Source organism: Chrysochloris asiatica, unplaced genomic scaffold (assembly GCF_000296735.1).
Source record: "Chrysochloris asiatica unplaced genomic scaffold, ChrAsi1.0 scaffold00003, whole genome shotgun sequence".
NCBI classification, from domain to species: Eukaryota; Metazoa; Chordata; class Mammalia; order Afrosoricida; family Chrysochloridae; genus Chrysochloris; species Chrysochloris asiatica.
Window position 1 is genome coordinate 47,577,297 of NW_006408521.1, and position 13,416 is coordinate 47,590,712.

General features: G+C 46.1%; 1 pseudogene; it reads right to left on the minus strand.

Annotated features, from left to right (window-relative positions):
* Positions 1–10,669: 10,669 nt before the first annotated feature.
* LOC102839123 lies at positions 10,670–11,781 on the minus strand (annotated as a pseudogene).
* Positions 11,782–13,416: the final 1,635 nt, after the last annotated feature.

Genomic DNA, 13,416 nt, shown 5'->3' on the forward strand with positions numbered 1-13,416 from the left:
GTTAACTTGTCTTTAAGAATCTGTTGGGATGATAAGTTATCTCGTTCCCACATTAACAGATTTAAAAAAAAAAAAAAAAGGACCCTCCCTCCCCACCCACCCCTACCCCCTACGTAGCTTGTCAATAGGATGGGCTGTTTTCTCCATAGGGTATGAAGTGGCCTCTTTCTGAAATCTAAAAGAAGCATAGCACTCATGGTCTCGGAATTGCAAGCACACAACAGGATCAGGAACATCTGAGCATTATTTCAGGAAGCAAATCTCTTTCTGCAACCACGTCCAACATTCAGTTAGCATTCAAGTTCAGCGGTTCGAACCAACTCAGAGGCTCCAAAGGAGACAGACCTGGTGATCTGCTCCCGTAAGGATCTTAACAGCCTAGGAGACCCTATGGGATGGTTCTAGTCTTGGCTAGCTAGGGTCACGATGGGTTGGAATCGATCAGAAGGCACACAGCAACAACATCAATACATATTGGAAAACACAGCTTTGAAAGATAATAATGGAGTTTCCCCACGGACTTTCTGAAGCCCCCTCCTAAATATATAAACATGCCTACTGCTTACATGCATTGCTTTTTCTGTTGTTCTCCTTTTTCTTTTTGGTAAATCATAACAATCCTGGGTATACATAGGGTATACATAGGGTATACATAGGGTATACATAGGGTATACATAGATAAACAATGGCAACAGATTTCACTGCTGAATTTTAGGATATTGGTAATCACTCTGAAATGCCGTTTTAAAACAAAAACAAAAGCAAAAAAAAACCCTTTACCAATCTTCATGCCCACCTGTCTGAAGGCTGGGGGGGTGTTGGTACCCTGCGGTTGGAGCAGGTGCAAGGCCCCCTGGAGCTCCCACCCTCAAGCCCCAGCCAAATGCACATTCCTGGACAATTAGTCCAGGCTGCCATTTACTTCCTTTCACCTGTTTTGTGTTTTTTTGTTCCAAGAGGACTCCTGGTTTGCCTGTCCAAAAGCCTTTTTCAAATGTCAGGGTTCTGTGGTCTGCAAAAAACCTCATCATTGACTGTAGTTTTTTTCTATCTAAGCTAATAAACCAAGAAGATATGCAGTAAAAGGCAATTCCCAGAGGATTTACAGTACGGGACAGAGAGGGTCAGGGACCACTGAATGCATCCTAACATCTCTGAGAGAGAAAGAGAAAGCTTGTTATTTCAAAGACCATGACACACGTTTTCTTTATTCTATGAGAAACATACTGAGTGGGCCCCATAGCTTCTTCCATAGCTCTCCCCACGGCCTCATCGTGCAGGTATTTCCCACAGGGAAGACACGGTAAGACGGATTAAGAATTTGTCCCAGGTCCGGTGTCCAAGCTGGGATCTTGAACCACAACCTGTCTGACCCCAAGCTTAACATTTGTCCACGTTGCCTGTACCCTCTGTGTGCCAGACCCTGGCCCTGGTACTGTGGGCACAGAGAGAAAAGCAGCTCAGATGAGGCTTTGTGGAAGGTCCATGGCTCCCTCCTCTGGCACTTGGGGGGCTCCAATGGGGGTGCTCTCTGCAGGTCTTTCTTTCAGCAGGAGTTTGCATGATCCGTTTCTTTCCTTAGTGCTGGTACCCTCGTCTATCTTTGCCACACAGATCTCGTCCTGGCCCTCTGGTCTGATAGCCCCTGGCACAGGCTTGGCGCAGGTCGAGCATCCCTTCATAAATACGTGCTGATGGACTGTGGATTGATCCAGGCTCCGCTCTGATGGGTGTAGAGGGACTTGCTAAGTTGCTCCTGACAACTGTGTGCCTGCTTCTATCTCCAGGCCCAGCCTGAAGTCCCACGCTCATAACACACCTCCCACCCACAGGGAGAAGAGAGAAAGGCAATCATTTCAGGCCCTGAGATGTGCAAAATGCTTGTCTGACGCACCTTGCCCTGCTCCCCCCACCTGCTGCTCCCCTTTACCCAGAACTGACTGCAGCTCAAGCTAGGAGGGGAGGCCACTCTGGCCACTCAACAACCTGAGAGGACGGAGTGGAGGAGAGGATGTGAAATGTTTCCAAAGGAGATGATTGTCAAATAAGGGCATTTTGTTTTAGGGGGTTTGTTTGCTGGCTTTGGTGATCTGTTTTATGGAAATCCTACTCAAACAGGACCCTGAGCAAATTGGGAGTAAAAGGTGGAGTGGGGCTCATTTTGATTTGGGGGTGGGGGTCTCTTATCTGAGCACAGAGCACACAGACCCATCTCCCCTGCTCCTTTTTTGTGTCATATCGCCTGGGTTCTAGGAGAGACTCAATGATTTGCTTCAAAGTAATATTGGAGATGCCGTCTAGTTGGCTTCAGGCTCACTAAGTCTTCACTGAGCACCTAAGGTAGACCAGGCACTGAGAGAACCATGCTGATCAAGAGGAGAGTCTGGCTTCCATGAAACGTAAAAGCTAGCAGGTGTTAGAGATAAGAGCTAATCAGGTATCCTCACAAATAAATATATGTGAAAAGCGCAATGAGGCCATGAAAGAAAAGTGTGGACTGCGAACTGATGAGAAGACACCATCTAGATCCCACTGGCAGAACAGACTCTTCCAACGCAGGCTTATGGGAGCTGACTTCAGCAGGGCAGGAGCTGGAGAGGAATTGTTGAAGACAAGGAAGAAGAGGGACATGTGTGACCACAAACAGGAGAGTTTGCCTCCCTTGAGGTTCGGAAGAAGGGCTGGGGTGAGGAGGGCAAAGCAAAGACTATTCAGTGTGTTTGCAGGGCCGGGTGAGGGGGTAGTGGCAGTGTAGATGGGGCCTTCATAGTGCCGTCTTTCAAATCTGATAGCTAATGGGTGGGGGGAGGGGGGCAAGAGGAATTTGAAGGAACAGGGAGAAGGCCCTTTGAAGGACAGGGACCTCTCTGTGTGGAAGGTGAGTCTCACATTCATGCTCCTTGTGATCTGAGAAAACTCGCTCTTCTGGTTGGAGTCCTCCTCCTGGTGGAATGACCTGCCCTGTGCTTGAGAACAGCTGTCAGTACAGTGTCCAGGGACATGGTGGACAAGACCCCCATAAGGAGTTTCAGAAGGAAAGGGGCCTCAAATCCCTCACACTGCCTGCCACTTCCTTCCTTGTCATTAAGAACCTCCTTCATTGTCCTTTCAGGCAGACAGAAATGCAGGTCCCCCTTTGTCTAAGCCTCAGTTACCTCACCTGTAGAATGAGCTCAAGGAACCTCTGAGACCACATATGTGTACATATGTGATTGTAATCCCACCAGCGAGCGTTTGCTGAGAACCTTCTGGAAGCAGGCTCCAGGCTGAGCAGGAACGTGCGTTCCATTTACACCAAAACCACCTCACAAGGGCATGTGGGCGCTTAGGATCCTGCCCTTCCAGAGAAGGATGCTGGAGGGCTGGAGGGTTGCCCCTTGCCCATGGACACTGAGCCAAGGCCTGCATCTTAAAGAGCATCTCCAAGTGCTGTCCCTGCGTGTGCTGTGCAGATTTGTGAACACACCGTGTGCCCAGGACAGGAAACTCTCCGGCATGTGGTGCCTCCTAGAATGGTTCCTTGGGCTCCCTGAGCCTTCCCATGCCCATTTTACAGATGGGAAGAACTTCAGGAGGGCAGGGGTGTGGAGGGAAGCCGGTTAAGTGAATTACCCCAGCCCCAAAGGGAGTCGCAGCAGCCCAGAATTAGTCCGGGTTTCCACCCGGCTGCCTCAGCCACTCTCTGAGAGCCCGGTGGATAATTGCTCATTATGTGCTTCATCTGGGCACAGCCGCGCCTGGCAGTGGAATTGCATCACTTCAAAGGAGCAGAAAGCTGGCCTCTGGGGTAATTAGCAGAGGGCCTCTTCTCTCCTGTTCAGGACAGTTGGAGCGGTTCCGGGGCAGTCCAAACGGCACCAAGCAGAGCTTAGTATTGTCAGCCCTCTGGTGAGCTCAGACTGGCAAGGCCAATGACTTGCAGCCCTCACTTAATTTTTCTTTTCTTTCTTTTAGAAACATCTAGCATGTTTTCCTACTACCTGACCCAACGCCCTGATCAACGCTCATCCTCCACTTCCCTGGGACCCCAGAAACCCTCTTTGGTATATTCTTCTGAGAAATACTGGGAGAACACACACACATCACTACACAAACACACACCTATCCCTACCCCCACACCTACACATACATCACTATCAGATACTACCACACACACAAATGCAACACTACCACAAACACACCACACACACCACCACCACACCACACACACACCATCACAAGTCAAAAGCGGAAAGAAACATAACCTTGTATATAGGAGAGCCCTGAATCACTTGGGCATGACTGAGTTTCCCCAGGTCGCAGCATTGGGGGCCTCCTGGGGGCAGCCCTGGCTTGGGGAAGGTTGGTCCATCTCAGCAAAGTGGACTTTACTCACAGGGCAACAGGCCTAACACGGGGCCTCTGAGAAAATCCAAGGATGAACCGGCTACTTAGAATGACCTGCCTTTCCTCCCGCCCGCCCGGCTGGAAGGCAACAGCAAGGTGATGCCATGTCTCTAATCCTATTTGCAGCCCCGTTTTGCACAGCCAGGTATCCCACCAGCATGGCGTGGGAAGTGCCGAGAGTGCTAAGAGATGTTATAATGGAGTCTGGTAGCTCTGTTTGATGGCCTGGGGGGCACCCAGGTTAACAGGCCTGACTGAGCTTGACATCTGAGCAGAAATGGTGCTGAGCCAGTCAGCGGGGCGCAGGAAGCCCACCGTGCCCGGCAACACCTGGGATAGTTTGGGGACTAGTTGGTGCAGACATTGGATGGCTTTTCATCACTGCTTTAATAAGTGACTGAAAGTTTTCTCTTGCTTGTTGTTGTTAAGTGCCATCGAGTTGGTTCTGACTCACAGTGACACTGTATAGGGTTTCTGAGGAGCAGCTGGCTGGGTTTGAACTGCCAACCTTGAGATTCAAACCAACCTTGTGGTCCAGTGCTTATCCTACAGCACCACACCAGGATTCCTCTTGCTTGGAAGTTTGAAAAACAATGATTCTTACCCGTCTCCAGCCAAGATGTAAATAACAGGCATCTTTTAAAATTCAGTTACAGACATGGCAGGACTTCTGTAAGCCAAATAAGGAAGACATTGGCAGACTTGAAGGGGTGGGGGGACCTCGGTTCACGGGGGCATGATGGTCCGTAGTAATAAAACCGTCCACTCGATATTTGCTGATCATGCAGATTTTAGCCTAACAGTTTCTTCCTGTGTAACCGCTGAGCATAATGCTTCTTTGTATCAGTTATTAAGACAACAGTGGGGAGAAAATGACTAACAATTTTCCAGAGCTAGAGAGAATGAGTCTGTTATTCCAGAGCAGCAGCCTGGGGACAGATTTAGGCACTGTTGGCTTCTAAAACAGATGAATCTAGGGGCCAACTCGAATTCCATTTCAGGAACCTCAGGTTCCAGGGTCTGTCCTACCGACTGGCCCTTGCCCCATGCCCCTTCCTCCTTGTGATTCACAAGCCCCGTGCTGAAAACATGAGCCTTTCAAATTGCTTCACAAAGCACCTGCAGCCCTTGCTAATCCTCAGGTGTGAATATCCCACACACCTGTTCCATGTTCCCTTGGTATTTGTGTTAATTATATGGGAAATAATATAGGGGACATCTGGGAGCGGCCGGATATCAAGGAAAGAAGAGATGTAAGACCAAGGTTAGAGCCTGGTCAAATGCAGGCAGGTCAGCCTCAATTTCCTTGTCTGTAGAATGGGCTTGTCTGTGTGATGAGAGTGGGATACTGGCATTGAAGCCCCTGAAATTGTCTGAATTACAGATGCTCGTTTCTTGGTGTTCCCATAACACTTTGCCCCCTCCACTTCCAGATGCTGAGGTTGCGTACACAATTTTCTCCCTCTTTTCAGTTCAGATTCCCAAAAGATTGAGACCTGAGCTCCCTTCCTGTCTGTATTTTGGAGCAGAGGGCCTGACACACAGCAGCAATAAATGCTGTGTGAATAAGCACCTGCCTAGCCTCCCTTGGACAGCTAGCTGAGACTTATATGGGTGATGGGGCATAGTCAGCTCAGGACATAACATTTAAGGAGTTTAGTGAAAAATGAAAATGTGGGGTTGCTTGTTCAAAAGTTATTAAGAATTTCAAGATGGCGGCAGTAGACTATTGAGCCAAGAGCTCTGTATGACACATTCAGAAAGCTATAGAGAACTTTGTAACACAAGGTGCCATCCAGTACAGGCACATTTATGGTCCTCATTGGAGTCCCTGGTGAGGCAGATGGTTAAGCATTCAGCAACTCACCAAACTGTTGGCAGTTTGAATCTACCCAGAGGTAGCTTAGATGAAAGGCTGGGAGACTTACTTCTGAAAAATCACCACCATTGAAAACCCAGTGGAGTAGTGCTCTACTCTGGCACACACAGGGTTGACAGGAGTTGGAATCGATTTACTGGCAACTGTGTGTGTTTGTTTTTAATGGTTATCATCTGCTGCTGGGGGTTAATGTGCTGGACTGCAAAGTCGTTTGAACCACAAGGTTGGTGGATCAAGCTCATCAGCTGCTCCTCGGGAACCCTGTACAGGGGTGCTATGGATCAGAACTGACTTGGTGGCACTTAACAACGACAACATCCTAACTTTGGCTTCAGTCATGTGCTATTACAACCCTATACGACAGAAAATTGTGTAGTACTTAATTTTTTTCTGAATACATACACACACACGAGAGGGCTTCAAAAAGTTCATGGAAAACTTCCATTATCTTTCAAATCCATTTTTCCACAAACGTTTTGAACCCCCTCCTGAGTCTGTGTGTATATATTTGGACAAAGAAATTTAAGCCCACCGCTATTCATCCCACCATACAAGGGCTAGCGTCTGTACTTTCAATATGTGTGAATCTTAATGGTACCAGCTAACACTATACCATTTGGTGTCTTACTTTTCATTTTCAATTTAACAACGTAGTTCTCTCCTGCCCCAATAAATATTTTGACACCTTTCTTGACATATCAGGCTCCAAACACATCCACAGTGCTCAAACACTGAAGTCACTTCCCAGACAGGCTGGTGGCTTTTCTTTTTAGGTGGTCACCCAGATGGGCCCCCTCTTGAGAGCACTGAGGCCACAAGCCTATGAGCCCAGCCAACTCTGGCCAACCAACACGCACTGGGTCAACCACATTGAGCAGAAGGGAGGTCTGCAAGAATAGGACCAGCCTTCCAGGACGCCCCTACCCCCATCCCCCAATCAAGGCTGAGTCTTCTTCAGCCACAGTTAGTTAAAAACTAATTATTATGGATATTGTGGTGCGGTGTTCTGTTGTTAATATTGTTCCCTCAGAAAATAACAATTTAGTCCACCAATTATTTTATCTTTTAGGGATACTTTCTTAATTGTGAACAAGTCTAAAAATACAATTGGCATACTTGATATTGTGCAGTATCTTGTTTAGAAAGTTAGGTTAGGAGAAAGAATGCAATTAAATCGTCAAATGTAATTGTTTCCCATATTTAATTTAAAGTGGATCATTCCCAGTCATTTTTCATGGTTTTAGAGTTTAAAACAAAAAAAGTTACCAGGACAACTGGTAGTTCTGAAATGAAGACATGTGACTCTGAGTGAGGGCAATAGCTTAGGAACCACGACAATAAAATGACTTTGCTTTAATAACACAATATGATGTTCAATTGCCTAGCTACCTCAAATGCTGAATTAGCAATTTGGGGCCACAACGGGCCATTTTGAATCACGAAATGCACTCTGAGCTGACAGTAACAGCACATCTTCCCCAAGTGTGTGTGTGTGTGTGTGTGTGTGTGTGTGTGTGTGTGAATGTATACCCTAGATTTCTGCTGTGTTTTAATGGTTGTGTTTCACTTTATAAATATCATGTAAGGATTGTTATGCAGAATGAGCATTCTCTGTCACTTCTCTCAAAGCAAAACATATCACCCCTCTGTGCTCAGTGGCTAAGTAAGTGCCATTCAGTGTCATGGCATGCTAAGCGCTGACTTGGTGACCTGAGCAAGACTCTAGGGAGCTGGACGTGGGCACATGTAGTATCTATGCTGAGCGGCAGAGATACATTGGGGAGATAAAACACTGGGCACACTATGTGCCGAGATACAGGTGAGCGTCATGGGATAGCCACGCATGTGTATGAACACCCTGGATGGTTTCACAGGGGAGACTGGATGAGGCAGAGTCTCTATGGCTCCTGTGCTGGGAGCAACTCCAGGCTCAGCACAGAACATGGGCTCTAGAGAAGAAAGGAAATGCAATGGAAAGAGGGAAACTGAGAACAGAGTAGGCACTCCAGAAATCATTGACGAGTCAATGAAATGACATGGGGTGGGTGGGGACAGACTCACTGGATGCTGCCAAGACTGTGGAGAGGAGTGAGAGATGGTCATGGCTCTCAGCCTTGAGAGAGCTGGAGAGTGGGCCAGTAGGGAGGAAGACTTTCTTCATGAAGTCCGCCATTTCTTTTCCCCTGTATTTCATTAAAATAATAATAATAATAATACAATCTTCGAAGTACACCGCATTGCTGATGTGGTTCTTATCCCATCAACAACTTACAGATAATCATGAGGAGACATCAGAGAAACCCAAATTGAGGGAGAATCTGTGACTTCATAGCATGTAATCTTCTCAAAGTCAAAGTCAAGAAACACAAAAGTAGGCTAAGAAACTGTTGCATCAAGGGGGGCTACAAATATTGGAGCCTTGATGTGGTGCTAGAGGAGAAACAGTAAATGCTAACCTCAGGGTCCATAGTTTAAGCCCACCAACTGCTCTGGGAAACTCTATAGGGTCACTCTGAATCAGAATCGACTTGACGGCACACAGCAACAGATGTTGTGTTCCCCGATTTTGATAAGTGAGTGCATGATTCATGTATTTAGGGGCAAAGTGGTCAATATCTCTGCCTTGTTCTTTAAAAAAAAAATTTTTTTTTTTTATTGTGGACTGAGTGGTAGTTTACATAGGAGAACATTGGTTTTACACTTATTGTTTGTTGCAATGATTGCAGTCTCCAACGTGCATCATCATTCAACAGTATGTGCTTCCGTTCCCACTGGTTTTTTTGTTTTGGGCATTGGGGGTGGGGGATGTACACAAAAACACTGAGGAATATATACTCATTTAAACAACCAAAGGGCACATTCTGCAAGCCTGCCTCCTGGCTGCCAGCACTCAGTCCCTCTCTTCCCATGAGTCTAGAGTCCTCATTTCTGCCTACATCTCTGGTGTCGCTGCTTCTCTGGATAGAGTTCTGTCTTATTCTTAGATGGAGGGAAGAGAGTCAAGAGCAAGAATTAAATAACCAAGCAAAGGAATAAACGGAACCAACGGGGTCAGTTGCTGAATCTGGGTGGTGGTCACGAGACATCTTTGTCTTTTTTTGTCAACTTTTCTGTAGATTTGAAATTATATCAAAATAAAACATTTAAAAAAAGATTCATTTTAGAAAAGTCAGAAAAGTATACGGCAGCCCAAGTAAACCAACTCACACCACGCACACCAGGAAAACTGCCTGGTGTAAGCACAGTGCTCTAAAGAGATGCAGACAGAAGCCTGGAAGGCCTCAACTAACTGCTCTTGATGGTTGTCTTTGATGAACATGATTATGAGCTGTTCTATTATACCCACCATGTGCTGTGAATGCTCCTTGTGGTTGTTGATATATTGTCAAGAAGTTCTGATTTGCTTGCTAACATGTTTGGTTTGGCAACAGGGGTTATAATCCTGGTATGTGGGCATTTGACAAAGAGTTTGGTGGCAGCTGCTGACAGCTTTTGCTACCACAGCCAGTCTCTGATGGGTCCCAACAGTCACAAGTTCTGTACAGGGCTCCCATCCCCTGACCGCACCTCAACTCACCAGTGGTCTCTTTTGACCTTTGCTCTTCTTTAAAAATGAGTTGGGATCTGAGATTTATTTTCTTTTTTAAGAATGGATGCATTTTAATCATGGTGTTGGTGAAAATTAAATATAACACAGACTGCCAGATCTGTTTGGGAAGAAATACGGCAGGATTGTTCCTTGGAAGCCAAGATGGTGAAGACTTCGTCTCTCGTGCTGTGGACATGTTTTCAGGAGGGATGAATCCCTGGAGAAGGACACCATGCTTGGTATAGTGGAGGGTGAATGAAGAGGAGGAAGAGCCTCAAAGACATGGAAAGACACAGTGGCTGGAACCTGGGTTCAAACGTAACAGATGTGAGACTGGCACATGACTAAGGCAGTGTTTTGTTCTGCTGTACAAGGGGTCGCTGTAAGTCGGAATCGACTCTACAGCACCTAACAATAACAAATGTTTGCTGCAGTCCTTGGGTAGTGCAAACAGTTTACAAACTTGGCTGCTAACCAAAAGGCTGGAGGTTTGAATCCACTCAGAGATCCCTTGGAAGAAAGTCCTGCCTATTTACTTCCAAAAACCGGCTGTTGAAAACTCTATGGAATACAGTTGTATTCTTACACACATGGGGTCTCAATGAGTCAGAATCAATTGAAAGTGCTTGATACATTGTTTTGTGTTCCTGTTTCAAATCTGACCACGGGATCCAATCCAATGCTACAGTGTTAACTCTGAATCTGACAAAGATCCAAGTGTCCCGTCAATAATCAGCAGGTTCTGCATTACCCTGATGGTGGTTCCCAGTTCCCCGGGAAGCCTCTGATACATCCGTGTGTGCTTTCTGCTACTGCTACAAGACCGCAGAGTGGGTTTCCTGGAAGTTTTCCTCAATCTGCAGTCCCAAGGTGTCAATCCCAATGATGGTGACCAGAGGCACGCTGCTCTCAGCTGCCTCTACTGTGCACATCCGGGTGGAGTAGTACAGAATGAACCCCACCATGATGATAGTGAAGGCCAGGATGTAGAGCCCCGAAAACCTGTGGTCGAAGAGAAAGAGTCCAAAGAAGAGACTGTAGAGGTCAGCTGTCAGGATGGCCAAGTTGACAGAAGTGGTACTTGTGGCCTTAATCACCAAAGCCATAAAATTGTACAGGTAACACATACAGAGGGTAAATGCCACAAAGAACAGGACAAGTTTCCAGACCCAGTGAATAGTGGAAATATCCTTATATTCCACAATCAATAGCTATAGGCTATTGTTCCAAATAAGCTCATCATTACTAAAAACTCCTCTCTGCTCAACTTCTTCACAATATATTCTTCACACACATTGGAAATGCTATAGACGGAAGCCCCAGCAAGAAGTAAGATGTCACCGATCAGTACATTACTACCCAAATTGTCTTCCCTCCCTGCTAATGTCTGCACCAACCATGGTTCCTACCTACGTCCAACACATAGATAGCCACAGCAATGAAGTGAATCACTCTGTATCTTGCATAAAGAGTAAATTATGAGAGAGTCATCAACACGGGAATTCCAAAGCAATCCAAAAGCTGGACACTGGTTAGAGTCATGTACTGGTATGCTCTGACAATCAAGTAATTTGTCTCCACATCCGCTAGTCCCAGCAGGATGTACTTCCACCATTTTCTTTTCAAGATGTATGAGATTATCGCTGTCTGATCGAAATGTTAGCATCAGCATGTAAATCAGAAACAGCAGGCAATAGTTGATAAAGCTCTGTAGCATTGGGTTGTTCAGTTTGTATCTTTCTGCCAAATACTGGCTGGTGATGGCTGTCCCACGTATACACAACATCTGACCCAGGGCAATTGTTTTCAAAATATTCTGGGTGAAGAGTTTGTCTTTCATCCTGCGCAAGAGGCCAGTGAACGTGCCCGCTGCTCCCTGTGCATGGGGTTGTGAGGCGCCGGACCCCTCGGGCTAGACAATCTCCATGGGGTCTCCTGTACCCTGAGCCATTTTTAAGTTTCTGGGACTTTATACTTGGTCCCTGAGTAATCATTAAGGCAGGGTCTCAGTCTTGGCATTGTTGACACTGTGGGTTTGATAATTCTTTGCTGTTGGGGCTGGCCTATGTATTGTCGGTTGTTTAACATAATCCCTGGTCTCTACCCAGCAGATAATAGAACATCCCGTCTTCCCCCTTCCCAGTGTGACAACCAAAAATATCCCTAGACATTTCCAAATACCTTCTGGGGAGTGGCTGAAATTGCCCCCCCCCTCCCCCAGTTGAGAAGCACTGCTTATAGCAGAGATTTTTATGTCAAGTGTCATCAAGTCGATTATGACCCATAGCGACTCTGTATAAGGTTTCCAAGGAACAACTGGTGAGCTTGAACCACCAACCTTGCAGTTCAAATGGCTTTGTAGTCTGATGCATTAACCCACAGCGCCACACCAGGACTCCATAGCAGAGATTAGTAGGAATAAAAATCTCTCTCTAGCTTTCTCTCTTTATCAGAATGGGTAGGGTTGGACCAACATGGAAAAAGAACCCTAAGACTGAGACTTAACATCTGGGCCGCCAACTCTGGGATTAATTGGGAGTATCACCACCTGCCCTATCTACTACTCATGAGATTAAAAGACAACTGTCATGCAGAGAGTCTGCACAAGGCTCATCTATAGTAGATGTACAAGGCATTTTAGGGTTCTCTCAACATGAGAATAAAGCTAAATGCTATAGCAAAGATGCTTTGTAAACTCCAAAATAATTTAACTGAATTTAAGGATTTACTACTCTTATCTCCAAATTCCTTACTGGTTCTAAAAGGTTTATGAATCTAGAAAGTTGTGTCAGAGACTATATGATGTGTTCACCAAATCTGTTTGATTTTCCTTCTGGCTGCATAGGAAGGCTCTGTTTTCCAGCCTCCCTCCAGCAAGGTGAGGTCATGTGGCTGGGTTCTGGTCAATGGAATGTCAGTGGAAATGATGCAGCCACTTCCAGGCCCAGGTCCTAGACCCTCCTGTGCAGGTTCTGCATGCTCTATTCCTTCATCTGTCACCCAGCTGCAGAGTCCAGCGGAGAATTCTGGGGCCTGGGAGATGATAGAGCCACTAGGCAGGAGGAGGCTTGAACCTAGAGAAGTTGTGTGGAACCTAGCCTCTCTCCTAGGGACTCTGATGTGAGCAAGAACTGAAACTCAAAAAGGCCAATACTGGTCCATCTCAGCTCACTTAATGCCTTGGATATTGAGCTTCATGCATTTCATTTCTAACAACTTCCAGTTTTCCTAGATTTATATTTCATACATTACACATTCTGATTACTGATGGATGTTTGCGGCTGTTTTTGTTTTTGTTTTTTCTCTTTCTTTCTTTCTCATTTTGGCTCATACCCCATCAGGAAATAAAGGTCCCAGAAGTTTTGCTCTATCCATGCCATTAAGGTCAACTCTACTTTGAGGCTACAGCTCTTCCCCAGCCTTTGAACCTGAGAGGTTCATCATCAGGTACTATATATCAGACAGTCTTCTGTTGCGATTCATAGGAGTTACACTAGCCAATTTTTCAGAAACTGACTGCTACATCCTTCTTTCTAGGCTGTCTGAGTCTAGAAGATTTGCT